The 12,620-nt window shown below is 41.7% G+C and overlaps 1 non-coding gene across 1 annotated transcript; it reads left to right on the forward strand.

Moving 5' to 3' along the window:
• Positions 1-12,308: 12,308 nt before the first annotated feature.
• On the forward strand, positions 12,309-12,414 carry LOC133031607 (small nucleolar RNA R71). Its single transcript, XR_009684711.1, has one exon. It is a non-coding gene; the product is annotated as a small nucleolar RNA R71 (small nucleolar RNA).
• The last annotated feature ends 206 nt before the right edge of the window (positions 12,415-12,620 follow it).

Here is a 12,620-nt window from a genome sequence, read left to right on the forward strand (position 1 = left end):
TCATAAGCTTGCATGCTTACCTTTCTCCACTAATGTTGACAATATCTTTTGGAATTATTAGGTCTTTTCGAGGTTTAGGCATTATGGCTCAGATATTCAGAAATCGGCAAAAGACGGTTTTGGCTCAAGATATCATAAGCACACAACAAAACCCACAAGCTTCTTACTTCTTTTTTTTTTTTTTTCAAAACCCCATAGTGTTCCCACATTTACCAAGATTGAGAGAAGATATATTTATTATTTTTCCTCCAACATCACTGAAATTTTTTTTCTTTCAAACACATCTTACTTTTTATTGTGTTTTTTTTTTCATTTTTTATTCTTTTTCTTTTTCTTTTTCAGTGACATTCAGTTACACTTTTTTTCTTTTCTCAATCTTACAAGTTCTTCTCCCTCTAACTGTTTTCTCACACTAAATATTTCTCCTCCCCCAAACTAATTATGTAGCTTATAATATCATGGATAAAATGGTGAAGAGAAATTAATAGTGTGGTTTCAATTTTCGGGTCAATGGGTGAAAAACATAACGGGTTTAGGCTCAATAGGGTTAACTAGGGATAAACATTCTTATGGTAGGCTTGAAAGGCTCAAATTATCCAACAAATGCCTAAATCATATTCCAATTAAACGTTGTCAAGGATTTCGCCTCAAAAGAATAAACATGCAAGTTCTAAGCTATCCTGTCAATCTTACCAAAAACCATAGTAAAACAATTATAACAATTTCCACAGAATGAAAAGTTTCAATTATACACAGGTTTCTAAGCATCCAAACTAATCCAAAGAGTTAACAGAATCAAGCACACAGTTATTTTACAATTTCAGATCACATTACAGTAATCAGCAGCAGACAACTATCCTCTAGCTTATTGCCATTCCTTAACTAAAACATAAAAATTAAAACAGAAAATTAAAATGCAGAAAATTAATTTTTTTTTTTTAAATCTCTCCCCCCAAACTAAATATGACATTGTCCCCAATGTATACAATGAAATGCAGAGAGAAGAGACTTACCTGAGACCCTCTCAAAAAGGGTTGGGTTAACCCTTTTCATCCAAAAGAGCCCTCGTACTAAATGAAGAAAATTGACCACCAATAGTGTTGATTTTAGAGTTTTGCACAAGAGTAAGCTCACCTTCAGAACTACCACACATAAATTTTTTCTAACGACGCCAAATCGTTCGAAGTCGCTCTTTAGGCTTTGCTCTCTCCTTATCAGTTTTAACAAAAGAACCCTTCACCATCTCAATCTTGCAACAGGTAGGAATGTCGGTTGGGGCAAAAACATTAAAACTGACCTCTTCATCTTGCACTCGCAACTTTAACTCACCCTTTTGAACATCTATTAGCGCTCGCCCCGTGGCTAAGAATGGTCTTCCCAAAATAATAGGAATAGTTGAATCTTCCTCCATATCAAGAATTAGGAAATTAGCAGGGAAGATAAACTTACCAACCCTCACCAGTACATCTTCAATTATCCCACGAGGATGAGTCAAAGAACGATCTTCCAGTTGTAAAGTCACTGTTGTAGGCTTTGCTTTTCCCAATCCTAGCCTTTTGAAGACAGACAATGGCATTAGATTAATGCTTGCTCCTATATCACATAGAGCTTTAGTTTCCACCGAACCCCCTATAGAGCATGGAATATTGAAACTACCCGGATCTTTAAGCTTGGGCGGTAGTTTCTTTTGCAGAATGGCGCTACACTCCTCAGTTAATGCCACTGTTTCATAGTCCTCCATTTTTCTCTTCTTAGAAAATATCTCCTTCATGAACTTCACATAACGGGGCATTTGTTTCAAGGCTTCAGCAAAAGGAATGTTGATGTGTAATCTTTTAAAGACCTCTAGGAATTTTGTGAACTGCTTGTCTAGATTGGTCTTTCGGAGTCTCTAAGGATAAGGTATCTTCACATGATGATCAATACTGATTGGTGGAGAATGTTGTTGTGGTGCAGGACTATCAGTAATCTTCTTATCTGATGATGTTTGAGTTGGTGCTGTTTGATCTTTAATCTCTTCATCCACTGGTTGTACCATTTCAGGCCCATCATATTTCTTACTGCTCCTCAGGGAAATTGCTTTACATTGCTCTTTTCCTTTTGCATCACTAGTGCTAGGTGAATTTCCTTGAGCTTGTTTTGCCACTTGAGTAGCCAATTGTTCCATTTGAGTTTCTAGAGTTTTAATAGAGGCTCTAGTTTCCATCATGAATTGGAGCAATAAATCAGCTTGGATAGTGGAGCCTTGTAAAGACCGCTTAGTTTAATTTGGAAATTAGCAGTTAATCACGTTTAATTATGAAATTATTTATAGCTATTTAAATATTTTATTATACTGTTATTATTGAATTTAGAGATGCATTTTTATGTCATGTAGTAGTTTTCATAATTTTGCATTCCGGTGCCCAGTATTTTGGAACTCGGTGTTTGGCTCAGTAAAAATCACAACTTAGTATGTTAGTAGTTTGGGACGGTTTATTAGACATTGGGAATGTCGGGAATGGCCGGGAATTTAGAATTTCCCAAAAATACCCCTTTAGTGTTATTTATGTGATTTTAGTGTGGAGGGGCAAAATGGTCTTTTTGCCCCATTATTATTTTGTCTTCTAGTGATTTTAATAATTGAAAATTATATGTTTAATTGATTATTAATTGGCTGAAGTTAAATATGTTAAGTGCCTTAAATTCCATTTTATTCATATTTTCAACACTTAGAAAAAAAAAATAGAAAAATTTCAAAAACACTCTCTCTTTTCCTCTTCTCTTTTCGGCCTCTTGGAGCAGCAAGAAGCTGGCCATTTTCTTGGGATTTTGCTTGTGATTTCATCTCTCTTTAAGGTTCAATTCAAGCTAGGTTCGCTCCTCTTCCTTTCTTCTTAAAAATTGTTGAATTTTGATGAAAATAGTGTGATGCATGCATGATTAATTGAGGTTGTTGCTGCTGTGATTTTGTTGTTGATTTTTGAGATTTAAACATGTTTATTAGAGGTTAATTAAGCTACTTGTGGTGCTTGATAGTTAGGTTGTTTAAAGTTATGAATTTTCTATGCTAAAACTATGGTTTTCAAAGAGAATTGGTTAAAATCTGTTGCTGTGATGTTGTTGAAGTTTGTAGTTGTTTTCAGAGGCTATTCTATGCATGTTTAAGTAGGTTTGGACTGGTTTGATGGCATGTTATTTAGGTTTAATCAAGTTTGAGTTTAAAACTCAAAGCTTGAGCTTTAATGGTGATTTTTGTTTATGTGCTTTCTGGGCTGTGTTGATGCTTTAGAAATGTTCTAGGGGTTATATAGAACAGGTCTGGAAGTTTTGGTTTGGTTTGGAGTTGATTTGAGCATTGTGCGAATTTTTGATGTTCTGCCTGCGAGGAACCGGAATTCCAGTTGTGCATCCGGAATTCCGGATGGGGTTCTGAAATTTCCCAGAACCGGAATTCCGGTTGGGCAACCGGTCTACCGGTTGGGGAAAATTCAGGAACCCTAGTTTTCCTCGATTTTATGTTTTTTGGGGTATTGCCATGCTTTTTATCGATAGGGAAACTTTTAGTTCCTAGTTTAAGTCCCCAGGAAGTTATTTAGCGTATCACTTATAGTGTTGTGATTTTTGTGGTTTAGGAGCCTGTAATACGCCGCGCTGATAGTTCCAGTCAGGTTGACCGGCACACCTGAATTCAAAATCCAGGTAAGATTAGTATAACAGTATGCATATGTAGATTACATGTTTAGCGTGCATGTAGGAAGCCTGTTAGATTACATTAGTTATGTATGTTGGCTTCGAACCATCCAACTGTGTCACGTCGGTACAGGCTGGAGTATGACCAGCAGCCGGAGTATGACCGGTTCGACCGATCAGGCTGACACCTAGGTTGGTGGTTCCGTACTATTTGACGTATCACGTCGGTACAGGCTGGAGTATGACCAGCAGCCGGAGTATGACCGGTTCGACCGATCAGGTTGATACTATAACACGTCGGTACAGGCTGGAGTATGACCAGCAGCCAGAGTATGATCGGTTCGACCGATCAGGCTGTTACTTGTCAATAGTACAGTCCCTATGAACGTTTAGAACTCTGTACCGTGTTGGACACGGCAGTTAAGGGGACTTAGTATCGTGTTGGACACGACAGTTAGGGTTATGATCAGGGGTATGGGCGTCTGATCATGACCGGGTTTTATGTATGAATATTATTATGCTTTTCTTACTGAGTCTGTCGACTCACAGTGCTATGTTTATGTGTAGGTAAAGGCAAGGCTAGGGCTGATGGACCGTGAGCGAGCCGGTGAAGATTGTACATGTCGGGGCGGTTAGGCCTGGAGCGTACGATCATCGGGACAGCGAGGCTATTTTTCTGTAACTAGTCGCTAGGCGACAAATATTTTGTATGAACAGTAAACTTTTGTAAATGATTTTGTAATCGGGATCCCGAGTCTTTTGTATAAATATTTTTATAAGTTTAATTAAAAAGCAAAAAATTTAATTAATCACGTTTTCCATAAACGTCGTTGATTAGCAACGAGCTGCACAGCATGTTTAAAAATCACGTAATACGCCTATGTTAGTTAGGGTGTTACAATTTGGTATCAGAGCCGCCAGGTTGTCTTCCGAAGATCGTCACGACATGTACAATCATTATCAGCAGTTAGCTCGTTCCACGGTTCAGTAAGCCTTTATTGCTTTAGTAGTTTATTTATTTATTTTATGAATAAGAAAAGCCTGATAGGAAGCATGTTAGTAGCCTGATAGTAGAATAGGCGCATGTTTCGTTTTTAATTTCCAAATTAAGCGGCATTAGTAAGCTCTCCTTGAATACGACTTAATATGCCAACTCTTGGTTTCGCAGGCAGTTCTGACTAGATGGACGCCAGGCGGACTACCAGGAGTCAGGGCAATTCAGTTGGGTCGAATCAAGGACAGGGAGCTCAGTTTCCCCCGCCAGCTAGGGGCCGAGGCAGAGGTGCCCAGGGCAGAGCTTAAGGTCGGGGTGATGAGAACCTGTCACAGGCTGCCCAGGCTCCCCCAGCCGATCAGGGAGCCCAGAATTGGGAGGTTAGGTTTGCGGAAATGCAAGCCAGGATAGAAGAGCAAAACCTCGAGATCCAGAGGTTGAGACAGCAGGGTGCTCCAGCAGTTCCTATGCCAGTAGTTCCAGTGGCACCTGCCTCTGCTGCTCAGGCCGAATTAGTTGTGGCGGCCAACAGATTGGAACCTTTGTATGAGCGGTTCCGGAAGCAAGCACCTCCGGTCTTTCTGGGAGGTCCAGATGTTATGAAGTCCGAGCAGTGGCTAACGGTGATTACCAAGATCCTGAACTTCATGGGTGTCACCAGTAATGACAGAGTGGTATGTGCCACTTTCCAGTTCCGGGGAGGACGGCTGCAGTGCAGTGGGACATGGTGTCTCAGATTCACGACGTCACCACCATGACCTGGGAAAGGTTTCAGGAACTCTTCAACGCCAAATATTATAATGAGGCAGTCAGAAGCGCCAAGAGGAAAGAGTTCGCCCACCTGACCCAGCGAGAGAACATGAGCGTGACCGAGTATACTACTCAGTTCGACCGGTTGGCGAGGTTAGCCTCGGGAATTGTGCCAACCAACTTCAGCAAGAAAGAGAAATACCTAGACAGGTTAAATGCGAAGATTAAACATGATTTGATGATAACCACTGACGACAAGACCACCTATGCTGAGATGGTGGAGAAGGCACTGCGAGCTGAGGGCGCAGTTGGGTGTATGTCGGAGTCGGCTAGTACTCCGGCGAGTGGCGGGGCTCCTACCCCTCCTGCATCAGGCTTTAGCAGGGGGAGTAGTGGTTCGGCCATGGACCAGAAGAGAAGAGCATCCACTGCATCCGGAGGCTCGAGTCAGAACAAGAGGTTCCGGGGGAACCGGAATAGAGGTAGTCATTCCAGTGGTGCTGAGACCCGATTCTCCTATCCCGAGTGCCCTAGCTGCAAAAGACACCATCGGGGTGAGTGCAAGGGTTAGGGATGCTTTCACTGTGGCATGCCCGGACACTTCAAGAGGGACTTTCCCCAGCTCCGCTCAGAGGCACCAAGAGCTCTGGCGATACCCACTCCAGCCAGGGTGTTCGCCATCACTCAGGGTGATGCAGATGCCAGCCCATCATTTGTAACAGGTCAGCTTTCTGTTAATAACTCACTTTACTCAGTGCTGTTTGATTCTGGGGCTACACATTCTTATGTGGCAGCCAGAGTCTTTAGTAAATTGGATAGACCGTACGATAGTTATGATACAGGGTTTGGAACCCTATTACCTGGCGGAGAGTTGGTTATCGCCAACAGGTGGATTAGGTGTATGCCGATCAGGATAGATGGTAGAGAGTTAAGTGCTGACTTGATAGAGATGAGTTTAGTAGAGTTCGATATTATTTTAGGAATGGATTTCCTATCTAAATATTCGGCGAGTATTGATTGCAAAAGGAAGATGGTGATCTTCCCACCGGAAAGTGAAGAACCATTTGTGTTTGTTGGTTCAGTTCGGGGATCTCAAATCTCGGTGATTTCGGCCATGTCAGCCAGAGAATTATTACATGGTGGATGCTTAGGGTTTCTGGCCGTGGTAGTGGACACCACTCGGCCAGATACCATTCGGCCAGAGGACATCAAGGTGGTTCGGGAATTTTTAGATATTTTTCCCGAAGAACTTCCAGGGTTACCACCTCAGCGGGAGATTGACTTCGTGATAGATTTGGCACCAGGGGTGTAACCGGTTTCCAAGGCTCCGTATAGAATGGCTCCAGCTGAACTTAAGGAATTAAAGATTCAGCTCCAAGAATTGCTTGACATAGGGTTTATTAGGCCTAGTGTGTCACCCTGGGGAGCCCCGGTTTTATTCGACAAGAAGAAAGATGGAACTATGAGGATGTGCATCGACTATAGGGAATTGAACAAGCTGACGGTGAAGAATAAATATCCATTACCTAGGATCGATGATTTGTTCGATCAGCTTCAGGGGAAGACGGTCTTTTCTAAGATTGACCTCCGTTCGGGTTATCATCAGTTGAGAATCTGAGAGGAGGACATTCTGAAGACAGATTTCCGCACTAGGTATGGACACTATGAATTCCTAGTTATGTCATTCGGACTAAGCAATGCTCCGGCAGCATTCATGGACTTGATGAATAGAGTATTCAAGGATTTCCTCGATATCTGTGTGATTGTGTTTATCGACGACATCCTTGTGTACTCTCAATCAGAAGAGGAGCATGAGTTACACCTTTAGATGGTACTGCAACGGCTTCAGGAACACAAGCTTTATGCCAAGTTCAAGAAATGCAAATTTTGGCTATCTCAGGTGTCCTTCTTAGGGCATATTGTAAGTAAAGATGGGATCAAGGTGGATCCCGGGAAGATCGAATCCGTCAGGGATTGGCCGAGACCGAAGACAGTGACAGAGGTTAGAAGCTTCTTGGGTTTAGCTGGGTACTACCGTAGGTTCGTGGAATGGTTCTCTAAAATTTCAATGCCCCTAACTGAACTTACAAAGAAGAATCAGCGATTTATCTGGTCAGACAAGTGTGAAGCTAGTTTTCAGGAGCTGAAGCAGAGGTTGATTACCGCTCCAGTGCTAGCTTTGCCTTCAGACAACGAGAAGTTTGTAGTTTATTGTGATGCATCCAGGCAGGGTTTGGGATGTCTGTTGATGCAAGCCGATCGGGTTATCGCTTATGCTTCCTGTCAGTTAAAGGATTATGAACAGCGATACCCGACTCATGATCTAGAGTTGGCCGCAGTGGTTTTTGCATTGAAGATTTGGCGACATTACCTTTACGGAGAAAGGTGTGAAATCTATACCGACCATAAAAGTCTCAAGTATTTCTTTACTACAAAAGATTTGAACATGAGACAGAGACGTTGGTTGGAATTAGTGAAAGATTACGATTGTGAGATTCTTTATCACGCTGAGAAGGCCAATGTAGTGGCCGATGCCCTAAGTAGAAAGGGTCCCGGGCAAGTAGCTAGTATGGTTCAAATCTCGCCTCAGCTAGCAGAGGATATGGTTAGATCCAGCATTGAGTTTGTGGTAGGTCAGCTTCACAACTTAACGCTACAATCTGATCTGTTGGAAAGAATAAAAGTTGCTCAGATGACGGATCCAAAGTTAGTGAAGATCAGAGACGAGGTTTTGGCTGGTCAAGCCAAGGAATTTTCAGTGTCAGACAACGAGATGCTTCTGTATAAAGCCAGGGTTTGTGTTCTGAATAGTGTGGAACTCAAGAATGAGATCTTTGAGGAGGCTCATTCTACCCTGTATTCTCTGCATCCCGGCACCACTAAGATGTACCAAGATCTTAAACCGTACTTCTGGTGGAGCGGTATGAAGAAGAATTTGGTAGAATTCGTATCGAGATGCCTTACTTGTCAGCAGATTAAGGCTGAACATCAGAGACCAGCAGGGTTGTTGCAGCCTCTAACCCTACCAGAATGGAAGTGGGAAGATATCACGACGGACTTTGTGGTCGGGTTACCTAGGACCACGGGTTTATTTGATTCCACCTGGGTAGTGGTGGATCGATTTACGAAATCTGCTCATTTTTTGCCGGTTAGAACAACATTTACAGTGGATCAGTTGGCAGAGTTGTATGTCAGAGAGATCGTAAGACTTCACGGGGTACCGAAGTCTATAGTTTCGGATAGGGATCCGAAGTTCACCTCCAAATTTTGGCAAAGTTTGCAATGAGCAATGGGTACAAAGCTGAAATTCCGTACAGCATTCCATCCTCAGACGATTGGTCAGTCTAAAATGACAATTCAGATATTGGAGGACATGTTGAGAGCCTGTGTTATGGATTTTGAAGGCTCATGGAATAAATATCTACCGTTGATAGAATTTTCTTACAACAACAGTTATCAGAGTACGATAGGGATGGCTCCCTATGAACTGTTATACGGTAGGAAGTGTAGGTCTCCCATTCACTGGGATGAGACAGGGGAGAGGAAATACCTAGGTCCAGAGTCAGTGCAGCGGACCAATGAGGCAATAGAGAAGATAAAAGCTAGAATGCTTGCCTCACAGAGTAGACAGAAGAGTTATGCAGATCCGAAGCGCAGAGATGTTGAGTTCCAAGTAGGGGACCATGTGTTTTTGCGAGTGTCTCCGATGAAGGGGATCAAACGTTTCGGGAAAAGAGGCAAGTTATGCCCTAGATTTACAGGACCTTTCGAGATTCTCGAGAAGATAGGTCAAGTGGCATACCCGTTAGCATTGCCTCCGGCTTTATCAGCAGTTCACAACGTATTCTATGTCTCGATGTTGAGAAAATACGTTTCAGATCCCTCTCATATACTCAGTTATGAGAGCCTAGAACTGCAGCCAGATATGTCTTATGAAGAACAGCCAGTGCAGATCCTGGATAGAAAGGATAAAGTCCTTCGGAATAAAACCATAGCATTGGTCAAAGTTCTCTGGAGAAACAGCAAGGTGGAGGAAGCCACCTGGGAGCTAGAGTCAGATATGAGAGCTCAATATCCAGAGTTATTCAGGTTAGATTTCGGGGACGAAATCCTTTTAAGGGGGGAATAGTTGAAAAGACCGCTTAGTTTAATTTGGAAATTAGCAGTTAATCACGTTTAATTATGAAATTATTTATAGCTATATAAATAATTTATTATACTGCTATTATTGAATCCAGAGATGCATTTTTATGTCATGTAGTAGTTTTCATAATTTTGCATCGGTGCTCGGTATTTTAGAACTCGGTGTTTGGCTCAGTAAAAATCACAACTTAGTATGTTAGTAGTTTGGGACGGTTTATTAGACATTGGGAATGTCGACAATGGCTGGGAATTTAGAATTTCCCAAAAATACCCCTTTAGTGTTATTTATGTGATTTTAGTGTGGAGGGGCAAAATGGTCTTTTTGCCCCATTATTATTTTGTCTTCCAGTGATTTTAATAATTGAAAATTATATGTTTAATTTATTATTAATTGGATGAAGTTAAATGTGTTAAGTGCCTTAAATTCCATTTTATTCATATTTTCAACACTTAGAAAAAAAAATAGAAAAATTTCAAAAACACTCTCTCTTTTCCTCTTCTCTTTTCGGCCTCTTGGAGCAGCAAGAAGCTGGCCATTTTCTTGGGATTTTGCTTGTGATTTCATCTCTCTTTAAGGTTCAATTCAAGCTAGGTTAGCTACTCTTCCTTTCTTCTTAAAAATTGTTGAATTTTGATGAAAATAGTGTGATGCATGCATGATTAATTGAGGTTGTTGCTGCTGTGATTTTGTTGTTGATTTCTGAGATTTAAACATGTTTATTAGAGGTTAATTAAGCTACTTGTGGTGCTTGATAGTTAGGTTGTTTAAAGTTATGAATTTTCTATGCTAAAACTATGGTTTTCAAAGAGAATTGGTTAAAATCTGTTGCTGTGATGTTGTTGAAGTTTGTAGTTGTTTTCAGAGGCTATTCTATGCATGTTTAAGTAGGTTTGGACTGGTTTGATTGCATGTTATTTAGGTTTAATCAAGTTTGAGTTTAAAACTCAAAGCTTGAGCTTTAATGGTGATTTTTTTTTATGTGCTTTTTGGGCTGTGTTGATGCTTTAGAAATGTTCTAGGGGTTATATAGAACAGGTCTGGAAGTTTTGGTTTGGTTTGGAGTTGATTTGAGCATTGTGTGAATTTTTGATGTTCTGCCTGCGAGGAACTGGAATTCTGGTTGTGCATCCGGAATTCCGGATGGGGTTCTGAAATTTCCCAGAACCGGAATTCCGGTTGGGCAACCGGTCTACCGGTTGGGGAAAATTCAGGAACCCTAGTTTTCCTCGATTTTATGTTTTTTGGGGTATTGCCATGCTTTTTATCGATAGGGAAACTTTTAGTTCCTAGTTTAAGTCCCCGGGAAGTGATTTAGCGTATCACTTATAGTGTTGTAATTTTTGTGGTTTAGGAGCCTGTAATCCGTCGCGCAGATAGTTCCAGTCAGGTTGACTGGCACACCTGAATTCAGAATCCAGGTAAGATTAGTATAACAGTATGCATATGTAGATTACATGTATGTTGGCTTCGAACCATCCAACTGTGTCACGTCGGTACAGGCTGGAGTGTGACCAGCAGCCGGAGTATGACCGGTTCGACCGATCAGACTGACACCTAGGTTGGTGGTTCCGTACTATTTGACGTATCACGTCGGTACAGGCTGGAGTATGACCAGCAGCTGGAGTATGATCGGTTCGACCAATCAGGTTGATACTGTAACACATCGGTACAGGCTGGAGTATGACCAGCAGCCGGAGTATGACCGGTTCGACCGATCAGGCTGTTACTTGTCAATAGTACTGTCCCTATGAACCTTCAGAACTCAGTACCGTGTTGGACACGGCAGTTAGGGGGACTTAGTATCGTGTTGGACACGGCAGTTAGGGTTATGATCAGGGGTATGGGCGTCTGATCATGACCGGGTTTTATGTATGAATATTATTATGCTTTTCTTACTGAGTCTGTCGACTCACAGTGCTATGTTTATGTGTAGGTAAAGGCAAGGCTAGGGCTGATGGACCGTGAGCGAGCCGGTGAAGATTGTACATGTCGGGGCGGTTAGGCCTGGAGCGTACGATCATCGGGACAGCGATGCTATTTTTCTGTAACTAGTCGCTAGGCGACAAATATTTTGTATGAATAGTAAACTTTTGTAAATGATTTTGTAATCGGGATCCCGAGTCTTTTGTATAAATATTTTTATAAGTTTAATTAAAAAGCAAAAATTTTAATTAATCACGTTTTCCATAAACCTCGTTGATTAGCAACGAGCTGCACAGCATGTTTAAAAATCACGTAATACGCCTATGTTAGTTAGGGTGTTACAAGCCTCCACTAGGACTTAGTTGTTGAAGCTGTTGTTGGTTTTGTTGGGGCTGGTTTCTCTGATGGTAGAACCCCTGCTGGTTGTGCCCATAATTATTGTTTTGGGAATAGTTTCCAATGGCTTTTGCTTGATCCATTGGCAAATCATCCACATCTGCCTGACACTCAGAAAAGTGATGGGGACCTCCACATATCTCACAAACCACTTGAGTTTTTTTGGCTCGCCCTTCGATCAGCTTTGTTAGGGCCTCAACCTGAGCTGTCAGTTTTGTAATGGCATCAACTTCTAGCACACCAACTACCTTCTTAGTTTGACTTCTTTCAGCTGGCCACTGCTGATTGTTTAGAGCCATCTCCTCCAACAGATCATAAGCCTCATTTCCACTCTTCCTCATAAATGCTCCACCAGCTGCAGCATCTATAAGTGTTCTTGTGTTACCAACCAGCCCGTTGTAGAAGTTATGAACCAGCATCCACTTCTCAATACCATGATGAGGACACTTTCTGATTAAGTCCTTGAACCTCTCCCAAGACTCATAGAGACACTCATTCTCTTGTTGATAGAAATGTTGATCTCTCCTCGCAGCTTAGTAGACTTTGCTGGGGGAAAGAACTTAGACAGAAATTTTGTAGCCAAGTCATTCCATGTAGCAATAGAATTGGGTGGCAAGGAGATTAACCAGCTCTTGGCTCTTTCTCTGAGCGAGAATGGAAATAGTCTCAGACGAATGGCATCATCACTAACTCCATTAACTTTAAAAGTCTCACAAAGTTCCATGAAGTTCGAGAGATGCA

The sequence above is a fragment of the Cannabis sativa genome, chromosome 9, assembly GCF_029168945.1.
Source record: "Cannabis sativa cultivar Pink pepper isolate KNU-18-1 chromosome 9, ASM2916894v1, whole genome shotgun sequence".
Lineage (NCBI taxonomy): Eukaryota > Viridiplantae > Streptophyta > Magnoliopsida > Rosales > Cannabaceae > Cannabis > Cannabis sativa.